We start from the raw sequence: 19,234 nt of genomic DNA on the forward strand, positions 1-19,234 counted from the left end.
TTTATGTTCACATATATGACCCATTTTGACTAAATGTTTGTGAAATATGTAAGATGTGTCTACACTCATTTTTTTTTTTTTTTTTTGCATGTGGATGTCCAATCGTTCCAGTGTCATTTATTGAACAGGCTATCCTTTCTTCACTGAATTACCTTTAATCCTCTATCAGAGATTAATTAACTATATTTGTCTATATCTACTTTTGGGCTCTCTATTCTGTTCTACTGATCTATTTGTCTTTTCTTTCACCAGTACCACACTCTCTTGATTACTATAGCTCTGTAATAAGGCCTGAAGTTAGGTAGTTTCAGTCCTCCAACATTGTTCTTCTCCTTCAATATTGTGTTGGCTATTCTAGGCGTTTTGCCTTTTCTTAAAAACTTTGGAATCAGTTTGTGAATATCCACAAAGTAACTTACTAGAATTTTGATTGGTTTTGTGCTGAAGTCCTTGTCTCCTAGGTGAGCTAGCACCCGTGCTGTCCTCCCCTAACTGTTCTGGACCCATCCCCTCATCTGATACAATTTTCCACTCATGTATCTGCTCTCCAAGTCTTTCCCTGGGCATTCTGGAACTTCTTCACTGTCAGCTGTCTATGTTCTAATACTCTGAACCTCTTTTTCTGAATGTACTTTTTGCTACTTTGACTTAAGTAAAATGAGGCTGCCCATTAGATACTACTTTTCTTTCTGTTCTTACAAAATTAAGTTGATTGTAGGATTTTGTCTTTCCCCTCTCATCTTAGGGCCAGGAGTTTGGCTAGATGTCCACTTATTCCTCATGGGATTATCTACACCCTTCCTTCTGTTGGAGACTGAATGGAATGGACAGATCTCTTGCTGTCTTGAAGATCATATCAGTTAGCTAAGACCTTGTCTTCCCACTTAGCCACTGTCTTCTATGAATAACTCTGTATTTTTTCATTTCTTTTTACCTCTAGGACTGTAGTATTTCTTTCTATCTCAATTCATGTTGTCAGGGACTTCAACATCTACATGAATAAATCATCCAAAAGTTTCTGGTTCTTTATCTCTTCAACTCCAGTAAACTTATTTGCAACCCCACTAGAGGTTACACTCTAGAATTTATTATCACCTAACGTGATACCCTCTGAAGTTAAAATAGAACATCCTAATTTCTACTCACAATTTCCTATTTTTCTTGCTTTAAGAATCTCCATTTCTTTCTTCACTCCCTCCCCCACCCCACCATTTTTTAAACCTCATCAAGGATTTTAAACCAATGAACCCATGACTTTCTCACTGTCACTGAATCCCTTACTTTCCCGCTGTTTGGTCATGAGTTTCTTCATTCATTATTATGAGTTTCTTGAAAATACTGTCAATATTTTTGTATTTATCTTCCTCTTTTTTACTCACCTTTGATGGAAATTACAATCCATATCCTTAGGGTCTGCACCTGAGCAGCTGACTCTGGCTAAGGAGAAAAATCACACAAGTGAACTACACAATTTTTGTTTTCCCTAGAAGATCACTAAGTTGAAAGGAGAATGGACTAGGAATCCTTCCACGTGTCTCTAATACCTCTTTTTATCATGATCTAAGATGACTATCTCAAAGCTAATTTACTCCTCAAATAATCTCTTCATCACTCTCAGCTGATGACCTAGCTTCATATTTCAAACTGAAAATTGAAGTCATCAGATGTGAATTGCTTTATCTTTTTGGCATGGGAGCCCTCTTAATATATACTATATGACAGCTGGTATTCATCTCTCAGGTGTATATGTCTAGCATCATAAATTTTCAAACTAAGACATGCCTCCCTTCACAACTTCCAACCTACTTATGTGCCCCATTCAACATTCTTTTTGAAATAAGTTTTTGGGAAAGGGGAAGTGAAGTTTAACTTTCATTGTGTCAATGTTTGATGCTGATGTTTCACCCTGTTTGTCTGAAATCACTTGCAGAGGAACAGATTTGGATGAAGGAGCAATTACAATGCAAGAAGCCAAAAACAAAACAAAACAAAACAAAACAAAACAAAACAAAACAACAACAACAACAAAAAAAAACCCGCATGCAGGGGTAAAACATAACGTTTGTGGGGTAGATGTAGGGTAAGGTCAGCACTACCTCTTTGTGAAGCTTCCTTCTGTAGCAGCCACGATATATTAACATCAACTTAGCATCTTTGCAGACCCATTTCTCCTTCCAGGGCTGGTCTTCAGGAATAATGACAGCAAAATTGGATAGCCTCTGGCCTCCACTGGTTATGAGAAGCCACTACTCGAGCTGACTTCTCCAAATCTATCAGGAGAAAGAGCCACCCAAATTGGGGAAGAGTCTACTGTAGTATTCTGCACACATACCAAAGCTGTATAAACTTTTGCACTATCTATCTTTCTATTTTCAGGGGAGAAAGCCTCTGTCTATCTTTCAAGGAATCCACAATTATGATAGATTTCTTTGTCTCTTGCTTTTCAACAGCCTCTGTCTTGGGCTAGTCCATTTCTCCACTGCATCATTAATCGTAGCTTCTCTGGTGAATCTTTCCCAATGTATTTGGAGCATTTGTTAGCCTTTTCCACCTGAAAAAAAAAATCCCGTAACCTTAGCTCCCATAGGTTTGCCCCATTAACCATCCCAGTTCTTGGTTTCCTGTTATAATCAAACTTTTCAAGATCCTTTTTATTCATCTTTCTCCTTTTTTTTTTTTTTTTTACTTTAGTGGTCACTGAGTACTGTGTATGTGTGTGCATGTGTTTTAATTTTGAAAGGTTAAAAAGATTTAGAAGGAAATGCCAGACACCCATGTAACCAACATCAAGAAATAATACAAATGTTTTATAATTCCCTAATCATGCAATACATTGGGAGAAAACTTCCTTTGTTTCTCAGCTGCATTACTAAGTCTTTCTCCCTAGAGTAAACTCTCTTGTTTTGGGTGGATCTTTTCATGCCACTTTGGAGGGGTGTGTGTATGTATTTTATTTCCTTAATGCTATCATGTTGTAAATGCCATTCCACAATTACATATTTGATGCAACACTGTGAAGAAAAACAAAGATTACTTACAAATACACCATCTCACTTGGCCATTCATGTTGTTTCAAGTTTTTCTGGTAGATGTATCTTTCTTTTTTAGTTAAAAATTTTTTTTAAATGTGTTTTCAGCTTTACTGGGGTATACTTGACAAAATTGTATATATTTAAAGTGATGTACACAGTGATGGCTTGACATGCATATACTTTGTGAAATGATTACTAAGTTAATTAACACATCTATCACCTCACATAATTATCTTTGTGTGTGTGTGTGTGTGTGTGTGTGTGTGTGTGTGTGTGGTGGGAATACTTAAGGCTTATCTCTTCGTACATAAGTATGTGAGTTTTTTTATAGTGTAAACCACCAAGTGGAGTTACTGTAGAGTAAGATCTATTCATTTCAATTTCACTAGACCTCTAAATGCTCTCCATATTAGTTTTATAAATTAATATTCATTCTACAGAGAATAGGAAAACTTTGGTTTGCCCTCATCATTGCCAACACTTTGTAATGTCAAACTTACTGAATTTTGTCAGTCATCTGATATGAGGATATTGGCTTTACTTCATGCTTGACTCATTTTCCATGAGATTGCATGTATTTTCCTATTGATTGGCTATCTTCTGGGATCGCCTATTCAAATAATTCTTTTGTTCATTTTTTTTCCTATTGGATTATTTTTATTTTAAATAATAAATTTTTTATATTTAGTAGAAATCTCTTCTCCCCATCTGGCCCTTTTCAAACTGTTCATATGCCATCTTTATATTATAGTAATTTTAAATTCTGATATAATCAGTTATTAATCTTTCCTGCTCATTGTTTTTTAATCTGTCTTATCCAAGAAATGTTTACATTTTTAATTTTTAATTTTAATTTTTTAATTTTTATTTATTGAGAGAGAGAGAGTGTGTGCACATGTGAGCAGGGGAGGGGCAGAAAGAGAGAGAGAGAGAGAGAGAGAATCCCTAACAGGCTCCATACTCTCAGCCCAGAGCCTGACTCAGGGCTCAAACTCACGAACCATGAGATCATGATCTGAGCTGAAATTGAGTCAGATGCTTAACCGGGTAGACTGAGCCACCCAGGCACCCGGACATTTTTAGAAGTTCTGAAGACATCTTTCCACATTTCCTTTTAAATGCATTGTAAGTTTGATCTTATAAATTAGATATTTGGTACATTTGCAATTTGTTTTTTCTCAGATGTGAAATAGAGCTCTAGATTTGGTTTTTTATAAGGAAAGCCAACTGAGTCACTACAACTTTTAATGAACAGTTTATCATTGTGCAGGATTTCTATGCCTTGCACGTCAGGTACTAATTTCCACACAAACCTGAGTCTGTTTCTCATCTCTCTTATTGATTCCCTTTATTTTTCTGTGTTTGAGTGTCTGCCTTAATGTTTTAACTGCCATAGTTTTATAAATTAATATGTCTAATAGGGCAAGTTACATTGATTCTTTTTTTTAAGAATTATTTTGAAAAAAGAAAAAAGAATTATTTTGAAATATATTAGATAATTGCCTTTTCAAATAATTTTAGAATCAGTTTATTTAGTCCCATGAAAAATCATGTTGAGATTTTGATTTATATAGTCTTGAAGATATGGGTTTTTTTTTTTTGGTGGGGGAGGGGAATGACCAAGTTAGGATGGTGAGATTTCCTATCCATGAACAAATTATACATGGTCTTTTGATCATTTATAGAAATATTTTACCTCTTTCAACATTATTTTACAGTATTTTTAATGTGGGTGTTATAAAGGTTTATTTCCTTATAGTTTAAGTTTCTGTTGTGAATGATGCCTTTTTCCATAAAATAGGTTATCGCTGGGGTATAGGATTATCTCTGAACTTTGATCTTGGATTTGGTAACACTTCCGGATTCTCCTGTTAGCTTATTCAGAGTCATTCCCTCTGGCAATCATTCTGTAACTCAAAACTGTGTCTTCCTAGGACATTTGTTACCACTCTGACCTCAGTTACAGTTCATTTATTAGTCTGTGAACTTAGTTATTCAAAATAAACCAAATGACATTAGAGGTCATGTCTTTCCTGTTTATCATTGCATTTCAGATCTTAGTACAATTTATTGAATAAATGTTTACCCAAATTTTAGTCTTTTTTTTAAATATCTGGAAGATGCATCCAGAAGTGATTGCAATTACATCCTAGTTTCATTTTAGATGGGAATTCCTTTCCTGCTTTAAGCAAAAATTTAATGGCTTTCAAAGAAGAAACTGTGTAAGAAAGTTCTCCTTCCACAATCTATCCTAGATCATTGTGCATTTTATTATTGATTTTTATCCCTCTGAACTGTTGCACTGGTAACTCCAACTCATCCTTCAAGGCCCAGTATTTGAGGAATCCCCAAATACCTTAACCAAGAGACTCTTGTCCTTCTTTGAGCCTGTGCCCTTCAGTGTCCCTGCTACTCACTGGTTACCTGGCCCATGATGTTCTGAATAGTGGTGTGAATGCCGACTTATGAGCTACGCAGTAGTTTCCTACAGTAACCTTACCATCATTTTATTAAACATTTTCATATTGTCGGGCTTGAGTTGCTAACAAATGTTTCATGATTATAAAAAAAGACTATGATGAACACCTTTGAACATGAAGCCTTTTTTCATGTTCAGATTTTTAGGCAGTAGTAGAATTAGTTGGTCAATGCAGGCCACATCTTATCTGATTCAGTGGCTGGCTCTAGAAACTTAATCATCCCTAACACTGGCTATTTAATAATAGAAGAGCTATAATGATGATTCATTTCCAATTCTTGAAAAATGGTACCCTCCATTTGCAAAGAGCTTCAGTGTTATGTGGGGTCGTCGTTTGGCTTCAGAGAGATAGTCCTATTAAACGTCAGGCAGACAGTTTGAACGTGAACTTTTCATCTCTTTCTCCATGGAGACTTGTCTGCCAGACTCAATTTGAGTGGTCTTCTGTGCTCTGATATTTTTGAGCATTCTTTTTGGGGTTTCCAAAAGCCATCCTGTAGACCAGGAAAGGGACATGTTTCCACATTCCTACTCCTAGATTCCCTTCCTCCTGAGTATAATTTGGAACGGAGAATGCTGAGGTATATCTCATGTTCCTCCCAACATAGACTTAAGAAATTGCTGTTTTTACAGATAATGTATAAACTTCTACCAGGGCAAGTGGTAGGATTTAAAAGTGAGCTACCTTCCCTGTCATCCCAGGAACAAAGACCACAATTTTCCCCAGGGAGACTGGTAGCAGGAACGAGCACAGGACTCTGAGATAAGCATGGGCTGTGAAGCCACGCTAACTTGTGTAGGCTTTTGATTTGGGCACTTAGTAGCTGTGCACCTTGTTCTCCCATCTCTGTCACTTGCACTGTAACAATACAGGCGGGGTTATCAGAATACTAACGGCTATGATTTATTGCTTACCCCGTTTGCCAGGCAATTTCTTATCCAGTGTCAAGCTTCCCTCTCGCTCCTACCTCACCCCTACCTGCAACCCAGACTTGACTTACCTTGCATACTTTCAATTGGAGGAGTGCTGTGGGCAGCTTTTGCATTTTTCCCTCTGTGTAATCCTCCTTACTCCGCACTCATATCTATATTACCTAGATTTGAAACAGAGGAGAGTAGAATGAAGGTCACCAAACGTCTTATTTGAATGGGGCACTCTTAATTAGGCATCGATGCCCTCTCGGTGTTACAGAGAGACAAATCCCAACTCCCGGGGTACTTTTTATGGGTTTTTTTGAGCTCATGCTGGAGCTCTTCCAGGGGCGATCTCTCCAGAATATCAGTGATGTGGTCTGTAGCCCACTGTCTGTTGCCTCCTTTCCCTCCTCAGCTTCTTCATCTGATGGCACCACTCTAGCTTCTGTCTGCTAGAGCCAGCTCATCCTGGCCAGGAGAGATACACTGGGGTACAATTTTTTCAATATGACTATAGCCTGACTTCCTCCGACAGGCCCACTTGGGCCTCTTAAAAACACAAATACGTGTCCAGCGGTGAGAGGAAGTATGGGCTCCCACTCTAGTTGCCTCTGCTCATGCTACTATCAGGGCAGTCCTGGCAGGCTTATCCTCAGACTCTTCTAAGCAAGAGTCCACACCAGTCCCCAGCATCCGTCTCCTCAAATACTGCTCCAATCCTTCAGTAGCAAATGGGCTGCTGTTTTCCCGTCCTCGGGGGGCGGTGGGGGGCCGCAGCTAGTGAGTGAGGTGTCCACAGGGGACTGCAAAGTTGGCGGAAGTGTGGGCTTGCCACGAGGAGACCTGCGTTTAAGTCTGACCTCTGCTGCTTGTAGGCATTGTGACTTTGGGAATGTTACTTAGTCAGCCAAATCTCAGTTTTCTCCAGAACATCTCATGTTCTGCAGACCCAAGAGGAAGGTGAGTGTGGAAGGTGTAGGCTCACGGAGCACTACACAGACAGGCTCCAAATGTTGCTTTTATGGTCTCTTCAATTCACAGGACACTTCCAAGGGGGGGAGGTTTCTTCTTACAAAAGAAGTCAGGCCTCGTCTTCTCATACGGGGGAAGGCCGATGTGGTTCACACGGGAGCACCTCCTCAGGGTCCCCACAGTGGAGTTAGTACCTGAGAGTGACATTCTTCCCTTTCCCAGCTGGATCTTCCTTCTGAGGGCTGGCTGCCCAGGATTTGGAGGGTAGAGGAAAAGGGAAGGGATACTTGGGAATGAGACTGAGGAGTTCTTTCCTTACATGTGACCTTTTCTTGTTGATTCTATATTTGTTTCTCACCTGACATAACTCGTGCAGCCGAGGTCAGCAAGTAACTATAAATTATTTTCTCATACTTACTCCTCCTTTCTTTTTTAATGTTTATTATTGTCTTTTTTGAGAGATGCAGAGAGACACGACATGAATGGGGGAGGGCCAGAGACAGAGGGAGACACAGAATCTGAAGCTGGCTCCAGGCTCTGAGCGGTCAGCACAGAGCCTGATACGGGGCTTGAACCCACGAACCATGAGATCATGACCGAAGTCGGATGCTTAACTGAATGAGCCACCCAGACTTCCCTCATACTTACTCCTCCTAAATGTGTTTAGAATTAGTTTCCAAGGCGACAAAGGAAAGTCTGAGGTTCCTTTCAATGTAATGTATATTCTGTATATTCTTTGGAAGCAGAAGCAGAATATTTCCTTTGGGTAAACTTTAATTATGAAGGACACTTTCGCTAATCTCTCTGGTTAAAATAGGGTCTGTTTGTTATTATTAAACATATTTTCCTTCAGTGCCTTGGTCTTACTTTTCCTCTCAAAATCCTCCCATCTTGACTGACATGGGGTTTCATGGGCGGCATTTGAAATTTTTAAAAATTACCCATTCATTCAAATGTAGGCTGTGCATTTCTTCCCCAACTCTTTGTGTTTACAGGGCTGTGCTCTTAGAATGCTTCTCCCATTATTCATCCATTTATTCAACACACATTTGTTAAGCACATACTCTGTGACTAGAATTCTGTGTCCAAATTCAACCTATTCTTTCCGAGCCAGTTATACTTCTTCATACTTCTCTAAGTATGTCCCTTTCTGTATAACGGGAATTAATTTTGCCTCTTTTTATTGACCAACGGTGGTTTGTTTACATATTTGTGATATATAAATGTATAATGTAATATGTTATAATGTAACAATATATAACAATTATCTCATAATTGATCGTGTTCGTTTCTGTCTCTTGCTGCTTAACTCTAAATGTAATTCAGAGGCGGTGTGGACAGAATAAGGCTGTCCAAAACATGGTGACTACCTCTCCTTTCTGCTGGAGTATGAGCCCCATGAGAACAGGGACCATATATCTGGTGTTCAGTGATATTTTGCCAGGGCCTGTGTCTCTAGGACACAGGAGTCATAGAATGAATTTTGGTCTGATGAATGTATAAATGAATCCTCACATGAATTGGAATTTCAGCATATACTAATATAGAGCAAGCATTATATGGTGTACTTTGAAGAATTTCCTCAGGATGGCAAAATGGAAAAAGGGGAATCTAGAATCAAGATAAACATCATCATCATCATCATCATTTTTATGTAGTCAACATTGATCCATTTTTTCACGAAACCCTGGATATATATTGGAAGATGTCCTGTTTTAAGAGTTGGACATTGTTGTATATATTGATGTTTATATTAATTTTATAATAAGCTTTATATAGATCAAAATTCTAAAGTTTTTCTAATTATTTATGAACACAACTTTTTATTTTTTCTTAAATTTATTTATTTTGAGAGAGAGAGAAAGAGGCAGAGAGAGAAGGAGAGAGAGAGAATCCCAAGCAGGTTCCTCACTGTCGGCACAGAGACTCACGTGGGAGTCAAACTCATGAACCATGAGGTCATGACCCAAGCTGAAATCAAGAGTCGGAGGCTTAACTGCCTGAGCCACCCAGATGCCCCACAACTTCTTATTTTAATTTGACTCTTACATTTATACCATATTCTCATTTATTTTTTCCTCGTTGTGAACTCGTTGTGGGGTAGGAGCTATTTGAGATGATTTGGGCTTGTGAACCAATTCTCTTTCCTTATGATTATACATCTAGCTCAGCTCCTTGCACAAAAAGAGCTCAGTAAATGTCACTTCTATTTCCTTTCCCTTAATCTGGATGAACAAGACAGGAGAGAGAGAACTTTGCTTTATAAATAAGGAGCGTGAAGCTCCTTGAAGCGGCATGATTGCCCAAAAAAACATGCTCAGTCTGGCTCTTTTCCTTTGATTCCTGCAGTGTTGCTCTAAACTCAGTGCAACCAAGAGCTCTTCTCTTTTCATCACTCCCCAGTGTGGTGCTTTAGATTTATTTTGGCTTCTCTAATTCACACTTTGATTGGCATTCACATGCATGAAGATTTTGCATTGGACATTTAGAGACCACATTGCATAATTCTGCCTGCATACTTCCTTCTGGCAGCTTCTGTCAGAGGGGACCTGAAACCTGGTAATTAAGGATTGTTCTCATTTTCAGTTCACGACTGTCCCAGGCATGCAAGCGATATCAACAGATATGGCCCACCCACAGGGAAAAAAAAGAAAGTTGTGTTGCCAGAGTCAAAATGCTAAAGCCGCTATCTCAGTGCTTGGGATGGTGAGGGGAAAAAAGGGTTAGAGGAAACTCATTCCCTATGTTTGTCATTGTCACATTTGCTCACTTTCACCCTGCAGATAACCATACACGAGCTCCCACTCCAAACTCCGTTTTGCCAGCTTGCCTGTACCAGAAAGACTGGAAGGCTAGAACGTACATTTCCCAGACTCTCTGACAGCTAAGCTTATGTTTGTGACTGTGGTTTTCTCAAGGAGCTAGACCCACAGGAATCTTGGAGGTAGGAATGAACCATGCAAGATGGCAACAAACCTCCAGCTGCTCATAGCTCCTGAAAGCATGGTGACAGGGGCTTAGGTATTCGGATCAGAATCCCTGGGGTCCAAGCCTTAGCGTCTTTAGGGCCAAGAGGAGGTTATGGCAAAAATGATGCGTCTGCTTTGGCAGTCTGGGATGTGATTAGGCATTTCTCTGGAACTGGTTTCTCGCTGCATTATTCTGATGGTGTAGCCAACAAGCCTGGTTCCCTGGGCCTCCTGCAAATTTGATGATTAATACTCTTTATTAATTTCACTTGAAATGGGTAGAGTGAATTTTGCTATTTATAATTAAGAACTCAATAACACATATTGACATATGTTTCTGATAAAAGCTGTCATAGGGAAAGCACTTTGCTAATGTTAACTGGAGTTCTTATTTTAAGCAAGTAACTTGTAATACACCCTTGTAGGAAAATGCTGAAGAATTCTGTGCTTGGAAATTCCTTTGAAAATAACTGACAGAGATATCATGGGCATTTGTAAATCTTTTTTTCCTTTACTTATAAGTATATTAAATGCCTACTGCCAGCCCTGTAAAGTTGTGGATGAAGATTTTGCAACTCGATGAGCTTCAATCACGTATTTAAAATTGTATCTCGGCAAATGGGGAAGTTGGAGTTAGGTTTTTTTGTTTTGCTTTTTGTTTTTGTTTTGTTTTTGCTTTTGTTTTTGTTTCTGTGGGGTTTTTTTTTTTAGCTTCAAATGTTTACTTCAGTTCAACAAATGATTTGTGCTATCTCGATAGTTCTGATCAACATTTTTCAGCCTGCGTGAGTGTGTGAACTATTAGGCTGAGTGCCACATGAATACTCAGATGTCTCAGATGAAAGCTTCAGCCTTAAAAAGCTCTAATACAGTGGGAGTAGCATTTGTATTCACAGCTATTCATAACTCAAGGCAGAACGGACTATGTTTTGTGAGCCCCAGAGAAGGAAGAGATTTATTTCAACTAAGGTACCAGGAAAGCTGGAAGAGGTGGAGTTTGAATGGACCCTTCAAATAAGATCAGTAGGAATAGGGCCATCCTCATGGGTGTGTGATCTATACAGTCACTCGGATTGATGCTCATTCTCCCTTTCTTAGTTTAATGCTCTGCTCTCTTGAAACTCTTAATAAGGCAAGAATAATGGGGCAAGGGCCCTCACGTTTTTATTGGCGCTGGATACCACAAAGGACATAGCTGGTCCCATGTAAATCCATGGGCAGATATATTGAAAGTAAATAGGAACTTTATTATTTTTTTTAATGTTTATTTTTGAGAGTGAGAGAGACAGAGTGCAAGCGGAGGAGGGGCAGAGAAGAGAGGGAGACACAGGGTCCCAAGCAGGCTCCAGATTCTGAGCTGTCAGCACAGAGCCCGACGCGGGGCTCAAACTCATGAACCGTGAGATCATGACCTGAGCCGAAGTCGGACGCTTAACCGACGGAGCCACCCGGGCACCCCGAAAATAAATTGGAACTTTAAATAAATGTTCATGTATTAAAACTACCCATTATATAATTATGTGTATAAATGTTGCATCATATTAATATGTTTTATATTAATTTGCATTCACATATTAAACATCAATTCATAGGCTAAATAAATTAATATATAAACATATATGAACTGGGAAATAAACCCAGTTCTTAGCTTTTCATGAATAATAGTACTGTATTCTCTATTTTTTACTTCTTTAAGTATAAAATAAAGCATATGAAGAGAAAATTGTTTTTTAAAAACATACAAAGTGGAAAGTGTAAATCTTTCCCCTCTTAATCTCACTGTAAGTGAGCAGCACTTGAATTTTGGTGTATTTACTTACTGAACTTTTTGTTTTTCTGGCTTTCAGTATCTCCTCTGCTTATTTGTCTATAAGGACGTGTTTTTAGCTTCTTTTAAATTTGGTCTTATTATATTTTCCTAGCAAGTTATCAAATTTATTCAGATTTTTATTTTATTGTCATAAAACTGTACATAATATTCCCTTATTTAAATAAAGTTCTTTGGGGGTGCCTGGGTTGAGCATCTGACTTCAGTTCAGGTCATGAGCTTGCGGTTGGTGAGCTCGCACCCCAGGTAGGGCTTGCTGCTGTGAGAGGGGGAGCCCGTTTCAGATCCTTTGTCCCCCTCTCTCTCTGCCCCTCCCTTGCTTGTGCTCTCCCTCTTTCTCTCTCAAAAATAAACATTTAAAAATAAATAGTCAAACTTCCCTGTTTCTGGGTTGCATCCTCTTCTCATTATTCATAGTGTATATTCATACTTTTTATTTTTAAGCAGGCTCTATGCCCAGCATGGAGCCCAATGAGGGGTTTGAACTCAAGACCCTGGGATCAAGACCTGAGCTGACATCAAGAGTCAGATTCTTAACCTATTAAGCCACCTAGGTGCCCCTATATTCATACTTAAAAAAATATATTTTAGAGAGCAGGGGAAAGGGGCAGAGGGAGAAAGAGAGAGTCCCAAGCAGTCTCCAGGCTTAACGTGAAGCCCCACATGGGCCACAACCCCAGCATCATGACCTGAGCCGAAATCACGAATTGGATGCTCAACCGACTGAGCCACCCAGGCACATCTGTACTTTGTAAGTGGTCAACCTCATAGATGTTCTCTCAGTTTTGACTATCTATAATTTGACATGTTTTGCCTTATAATATCTTAATATTTGCTCTTGTCATTATTAGTTTATTCATGCTGTTTTCATTTGCTTTTGCTTATTTAAAAATTAAAGCCAGTTTTAAAGTACTTTATTTTTCTGTCTAGATGTTTAAAAAAATCTCCTCCTTTATTCTTAGAATTCAGGAAAACTCCTCAGATGTGTATAGATGAAGCTCTCTTTCCATGTGAACACAAAGTTTTTCATCGGCTCAGGGCATTCGTCTTCTTTTATTTCTTTAATAATTGCCTTCATTACCTCTATTCCCTTCTCTTGCAGTATCCTAATTATATGGCTAATAACTTCCCAGATTTATCAGCCATGTCTGATCTTTTCTCTCACAGTTTCCCTCCTTGTCTTCTTGACATATTCTGAGAATTTGAGTTCGTTTATCATTATTTTCCCCACTCATTTTCAGACTTGCAGCTATGTAGTTTAATCCATTCAAGATCTGCCTAAATGTTTTAATTTATTAATAGCTAGCATTTTAATGTTTCCTATTTCTTAGCTTGGGTTTCTCTTTTGTCTTTGAGGTGCTGTTTCTTTTTATATATTTCTTGAATGTTATGTCCCTGTTGTCATTGGTTCATATTGATAAAGATGTGGAGAGACAAGTCTAAATGATAATTTAAACTCTATCTGCTGTGAAGCAGACACCACATCTTTTCTGGCAGGACACCTCTCTAAGAGTGGGAGTGATTGCAGAGGCCAGGGGGAAGCCTACGCCTCTGTGCCTTGCACACTATGTATACACATGTATATACACAATGAAGCCTGGAGCAAATTATATGGCTAACCACATTCTGTCTAGGAGGCTGGTAGAGTGCCTGACATTTTTGAACTTCATGGAAAGTCAATGACTTGGTGACTTCTCTAATATCAACTGCTACATCCTTGAGCTTTTGATGTTGAGAGTTAGGGGAATGTGTCCTGTTGAAGCTGCAGCAGGTACTAGAACATAGTGGCAGAATTAATTTGGAAGAAAAATATGGAGGTTTCCTTTTTTCCAGTGACCGCTGTGAGTTAGCTGGGGTATTGCCTGTCCCTGTCATTTCTTTTGAGTATTTCTTAATGACTTCATATTCTCATTCTTTACCCTGAATTTACATTAAAAGTACAATCTGTTTTCGATGAATTTTAATTGCCGGAGAAGCATTAAGTCTATAAAATTAAGTTGGCAAGAGACGGCCTGCCAACATACTTTACTTCCTTTGCAACTGTAAACTCCACTAAGTGCCTATCTGCATGTGGCAAAAATTAAGGTAGATGGAAAAAGGAAAATAGACTTTGGTATTTTGTGTGAGTGGGCAACTGTCTCTTTTTTAAAGTAGACATTAAGGCAGTTTTACATTTATAGAAATAAAAAAAAAAGCTTTCCCAGTTATTAACATCTTATATTTGTATGGTACATTTGTTGAAATTAATCAACCCCGATGAATACTGGGGTCCATACTTTATTCAGATTACCTTAGTTTTTTACCTAATGTCTCTTTTCTGTTCTAGGATCTCATCCAAGATATCAGCATTCTATTCAGTCATGTCTCCTCAGGGCCCTCTTGGCAGTGACTATTTCCCAGACTTTATCTGCTTTTGAAGACCTTGACATTTTTGAGTGGTACTAGTCAGGTATTTTGTAGAACATCCCTTAATTGGTATCTTTCTGGGTTTTTTTTTCCTCATGGTTTTACTTGGGTTATGGGTTTTTGGAAGAAAGAAATCAGAGGTAAAGTACCCTTTTTTTTAATGATATTATATCAAGAATGTATAGTATCAACATGGAGTATCACTGTTGACAATGGATCACCTAGTTGAGGTAGTGTTTGTCAAATCTTTCCACTGTAAAGGTTTCTCCTCCCCACCCCACATCCATACTGTAATCATTTAGAGGAAGTAACTACACCTAACTCACACTTGGATGGGAATCATGCTCCCCATCCTTGAAGGCAGAGTAGTGACATAAATTACTTGCTTGTGCCTGGAAGATTTGCCTCTTTCCCTCCACTTATTTATTCATTATATTACATATATCAGTGTAAACTCATGTATATTTATTTATTTTTAATTGTCTTACCATGGCAAAATATACATAACATAGAATTTACCATCATAACCATTTAAAAAAAAAATTTTTTTTTAACGTTTATTTTTGAGACAGAGAGAGACAAAGCATGAACGGGGGAGGGTCAGAGAGAGGGAGACACAGAATCTGAAACAGGCTCCAGGCTCTGAGCTGTCAGCACAGAGCCCGAAGCAGGGCTTGAACTCACGGACCTCGAGATCATGACCTGAGCCGAAGTCGGCCGCTTAACCGACTGAGCCACCCAGGCGCCCCCATCTTAACCATTTTTAACTGTACAGTTTGGTGGCATTAAATACATTAATAATGTTGTACAACTGTCACCACTGTCCGTCTCCACAACTCTTTTCAATTTGTAAAACTGAAACTCTATACACCAATTGAACAATGACACCCCTTTTCCCACCCACCTCTGCCAGTACCTGGCACTCACAATTCTACTTTTTGTCTCGATGACTTTGCCTACTCTAAGTACCTCATACAAGTGGAATTATGTAGCATTTGTCTTTTGTGACTGGTTTATTCTACTTAGCATAACGTACTCAAGTTTTATGCGTGTTGTAGCATATGTCAGAATTTCCTTCTTTTTAGGCTGAAGCTGAATAATATTCCATTGTACGTATACACCAAATTTTGCTTAGCCATTTATCTCGACATAGACGTATGGGTTACTTTCACATTTTAGCTATTGCAAACAATTCTGTTATGAACATAGGTGTACAAACACCTCTTTGAGAACGCAACTGCTTTCAATTATTTTCAGTATACGGGTGCCTGGGTGGCTGAGCCAGTTGAGTGTCCAACTTTGGCTCAGGTCATGAACTCACGGTTTGTGAGTTGGAGCCCCACGTCAGGCTCTGTGCTGACAGCTCGGAGCCTAGAGCCTGCTTTGGATTCTGTGTCTCCCCCCCTCCCCCCCGCCCCCCATCTCTCTCTGTCTCTGTCTCTCTGTCAAAAATAAATAAAGATCAATTATTTTGGGTATATTCCCAGACATAGAATTGCTTGATCACATGGTAATTCCTTTTTTTTTTTTTTTTAATTTTTGAGGAACCACCATGTTTCTTTTCCATTGCCCTTCACAGTGCAAAGGGGTTCCAATATCTCCATGTCCTCACCAACATTTTTTTTGTTTTGTTTTTGGTAGAAGGATTAACGGGCGTGATGGTATCTGGTAGTATTATTTTGCATTTTTCTAGTGATTAGTGATGTTGAGCATCTTTTCCTGTCCTTATTGGCCATTTGTATATCTTCCTTGGGGAAACGTCTCAAGTCCCTAGTCCATCTTTTAGGCAGGTGGTGGTGGTTGTTGATGAGTTTTATGAGTCCTCTCCACTCTAGGTATTAGTCCCTCATCAGAGATAAGATTTGCAAACATTTTCTTCCATTCTGTCGGTTGCTTGCTTTTTCACTCTGTATTGATAGTGTCTTTTGATGCACAAATTTTTAAAATTTTCATAAAGTTCAATTTGCCTTTCTTTGGTTGTCTGCTTTTTTGATGTCATGTCCAAAAAATTGTTAACTCCAATGTTGCGACCTATGTCCTATGTTGCCTTCTAAGAGTTCACAGTGTTAGATTTTATGTTTAAATCTTTGATCTACTTTGAGTTAATTTTTGTATATGGTGTTAGACAAGGGTTCAACTTCATGCTTTCACATGTGTCTATCCAGTTCTCAGTACCATTTGTTGAAAAGACTGCTTTTTCCTTATTGAATGGTCTTGGCACCTTTGCCAAAAATCATTTGATCATTTTTTTAAACATGTACTTCTCCAGTTTACTTACTTATTTACTTACTTACTAATTGGAATGGATTTTGAGGAGACAAAACATGGGGCAGAGAGGTACGGAATAGGAAATAGAACCGTAAACTGTTTGCTAATTGTTTGTAACCCTAACAAATCCGTATAGAAAATCCCCCATACAAAACAACACAATAAAGGTTCAGGGATTGAAGTATGCCCTTAGGCAAGGCTGAAGATTTTAGTCTCTGGTATGTGGAATTTAGGCTGTGGTCCTTGTTTTGGGATGAATCACTGGGGGTGTGGCATAGTCCATACTTTTAATTAGAAATTAGCAGTGGTCATTTCTAATTTCCCCCATATATGCGGTTGCTTTTGAATGACCATGTCTGCAATGTCTGGCTACCAAAAGATGAAAAGGAGAAAACTGAAAGGGGGAGGGAGGGAGGGCACTGGCACTTTAAATCGTCTGGATTTAAATCAGCCGGAGGCAAAGAGACTTGCAACAAGAGGGGGGATGCAGCAGTGGCCTACCTCTTCCTCTGCCCCTCTGGAATCAGAAGCAGCAGTCGGTGATGACAGCACCCATCCCCAGGGTTTGGAGGACAGGATCCTCGTGGCCTGTCCGGGTACCTGCAAGCGGTGTGCCAGCTGCTCCGGGAACACAGGCACAGCTGTGTCCCTTGGGGCTGAGTGTGGCTAATGGGTAACTGCTACTGCGCTCTCGGAGCTAAAATTGATCAATATTAACCACAATTTACCATCTGAGTCTTTCCCTGGAAGTTGCCATCCTTGAGTAGATTCCAGGGAAGCTACATCAGACATGCTCTGCCAGTGCCGTTGTTTTCTAGGTGGAGACAGATTCTCCATGATCCCTATTGTGCCATCTCCCGAGAATCTCCACGGGTATTTGTTTTATACTTTGGGCCATAGCCCAATACTGCTTTATTTATTTCATTGTTGAAGTTATTCTGGATTTGTAAATGAAGAACTCCCTCAATTGACTTCTGTGTCCCTTTGACATACTCCTGTAATGTGGGTTTTCTTTTCTTTTTTAGCATTTACTTCCTAACCTTTGAGATATCCCAGGCTCACCTCGTGTGTTTTCTGTCCCAGGCCTAGAGTCAGCTCTTTCTCCATGAAGATCTGTCTCGTGATGAGACACCGAGATCCGGGTGCTCTTGTTCCTGGGGTATTGTCTCTGTGCTCTCTCATATGAGTGAGAGAACATTCTTTTCGTATGCAGACAATTCATATGTGGTTTAAGGTGAGAAAATAGCCCAATTCTGGGATTGTGAACCTTTCTGCAGTCTTGTCTGCTTTCTATACAAAGCTGACTGCAGCCAAATTAATGTTCAGCATTGGGCTTGGTTTCCTTTAAATCCAGGGTGATGTACAGCTTTTCCCTTTCCATTCAGAATCCGCCTAAAAGATAACAAAGTACATAATGCCAGAAATCAGCCTTACTCATTTATATCTCATATAAATACGTTGGGATTTTCCACACTCTTTTATCCATTTCTTCTTGTTCAGCACTGGCTTACTTTACACTATACTGAGCTTCCATTTATTACAAAACTCCCAATTAAATGACCCCAAGTACTGGCTTCTTTGACCCTTGAATATTTCCTCTCTGCTTACAACTTTGTACTCATAATTTGCAGCTTGGATAAACCCCTTTTCTTGTTATTAATCTTCTTTGCTTTACTTGTCCTATGAAAACCCCACTGGTGTCTTGAGTTCTTATCTCCTTTTGCCATGTGGCTCTGCCCTGCTAAAGAAGTGACAGCCAGCATGGGCCATTTATAAGCCCCATCTTGGAAACATGGAGGACTTTGGTTAGGATAAACATACTCTGCAGTAGGCTTGCCTTTGGAACAACGGTATCCCAAATTAGAATGAGAAGAGAGCCCGCATTAAAGGGAAAGCTCTAACAAATATCTGGGAAGTCTCTTCAAATTTTTGTATTTCCATTCTAACGATAATAAAGACAAACTGAAATAAGAGTTTACGAACCAGGGCCTTGGATCAGAAGAACAGTTTTCTCTTTGGTGTTCTTGAAACTTGAGCAGAGCATCAGATTAATCTTTTAGTTCTTTGTGTTTATAAACCTAATGTATTAGTTTTGAAATCTCTGAATTTTTTTTAGCATTCGATTCCAATATCAAATAAATGAATAGTGGATAACTACCCCTTCCCCACCCTTTTATTTTATTTTCTGAAGTTTATTTATTTATTTATTTATTGAGAGAGAGAGAGAGAGAGAGAGAGAAAGAGAGAGAGAGAATGAGCAGGGGGAGGGGCAGAGAGAGAGGGAGACAGAATCCCAAACAGGCTCCGTGCTGTCAGCACAGAGCCGAATGTGGGGCTCAAACTCAAGAACCATGAGATCATGACC

The 19,234-nt window shown here is 39.1% G+C and overlaps 1 long non-coding RNA gene across 1 annotated transcript in view; it reads left to right on the top strand.

Moving 5' to 3' along the window:
• LOC122216607 overlaps positions 1 to 19,234 on the top strand; it is a 153,000-nt gene that overhangs the window by 104,971 nt on the left and 28,795 nt on the right. Inside the window, exon 2 of the long non-coding RNA XR_006200990.1 lies at positions 14,522 to 14,644. This is a non-coding gene — a long non-coding RNA (uncharacterized LOC122216607). The remainder of the gene's footprint in view (positions 1 to 14,521; positions 14,645 to 19,234) is intronic.

This window comes from Panthera leo, chromosome A3 (assembly GCF_018350215.1).
Source record: "Panthera leo isolate Ple1 chromosome A3, P.leo_Ple1_pat1.1, whole genome shotgun sequence".
NCBI classification, from domain to species: domain Eukaryota; kingdom Metazoa; phylum Chordata; class Mammalia; order Carnivora; family Felidae; genus Panthera; species Panthera leo.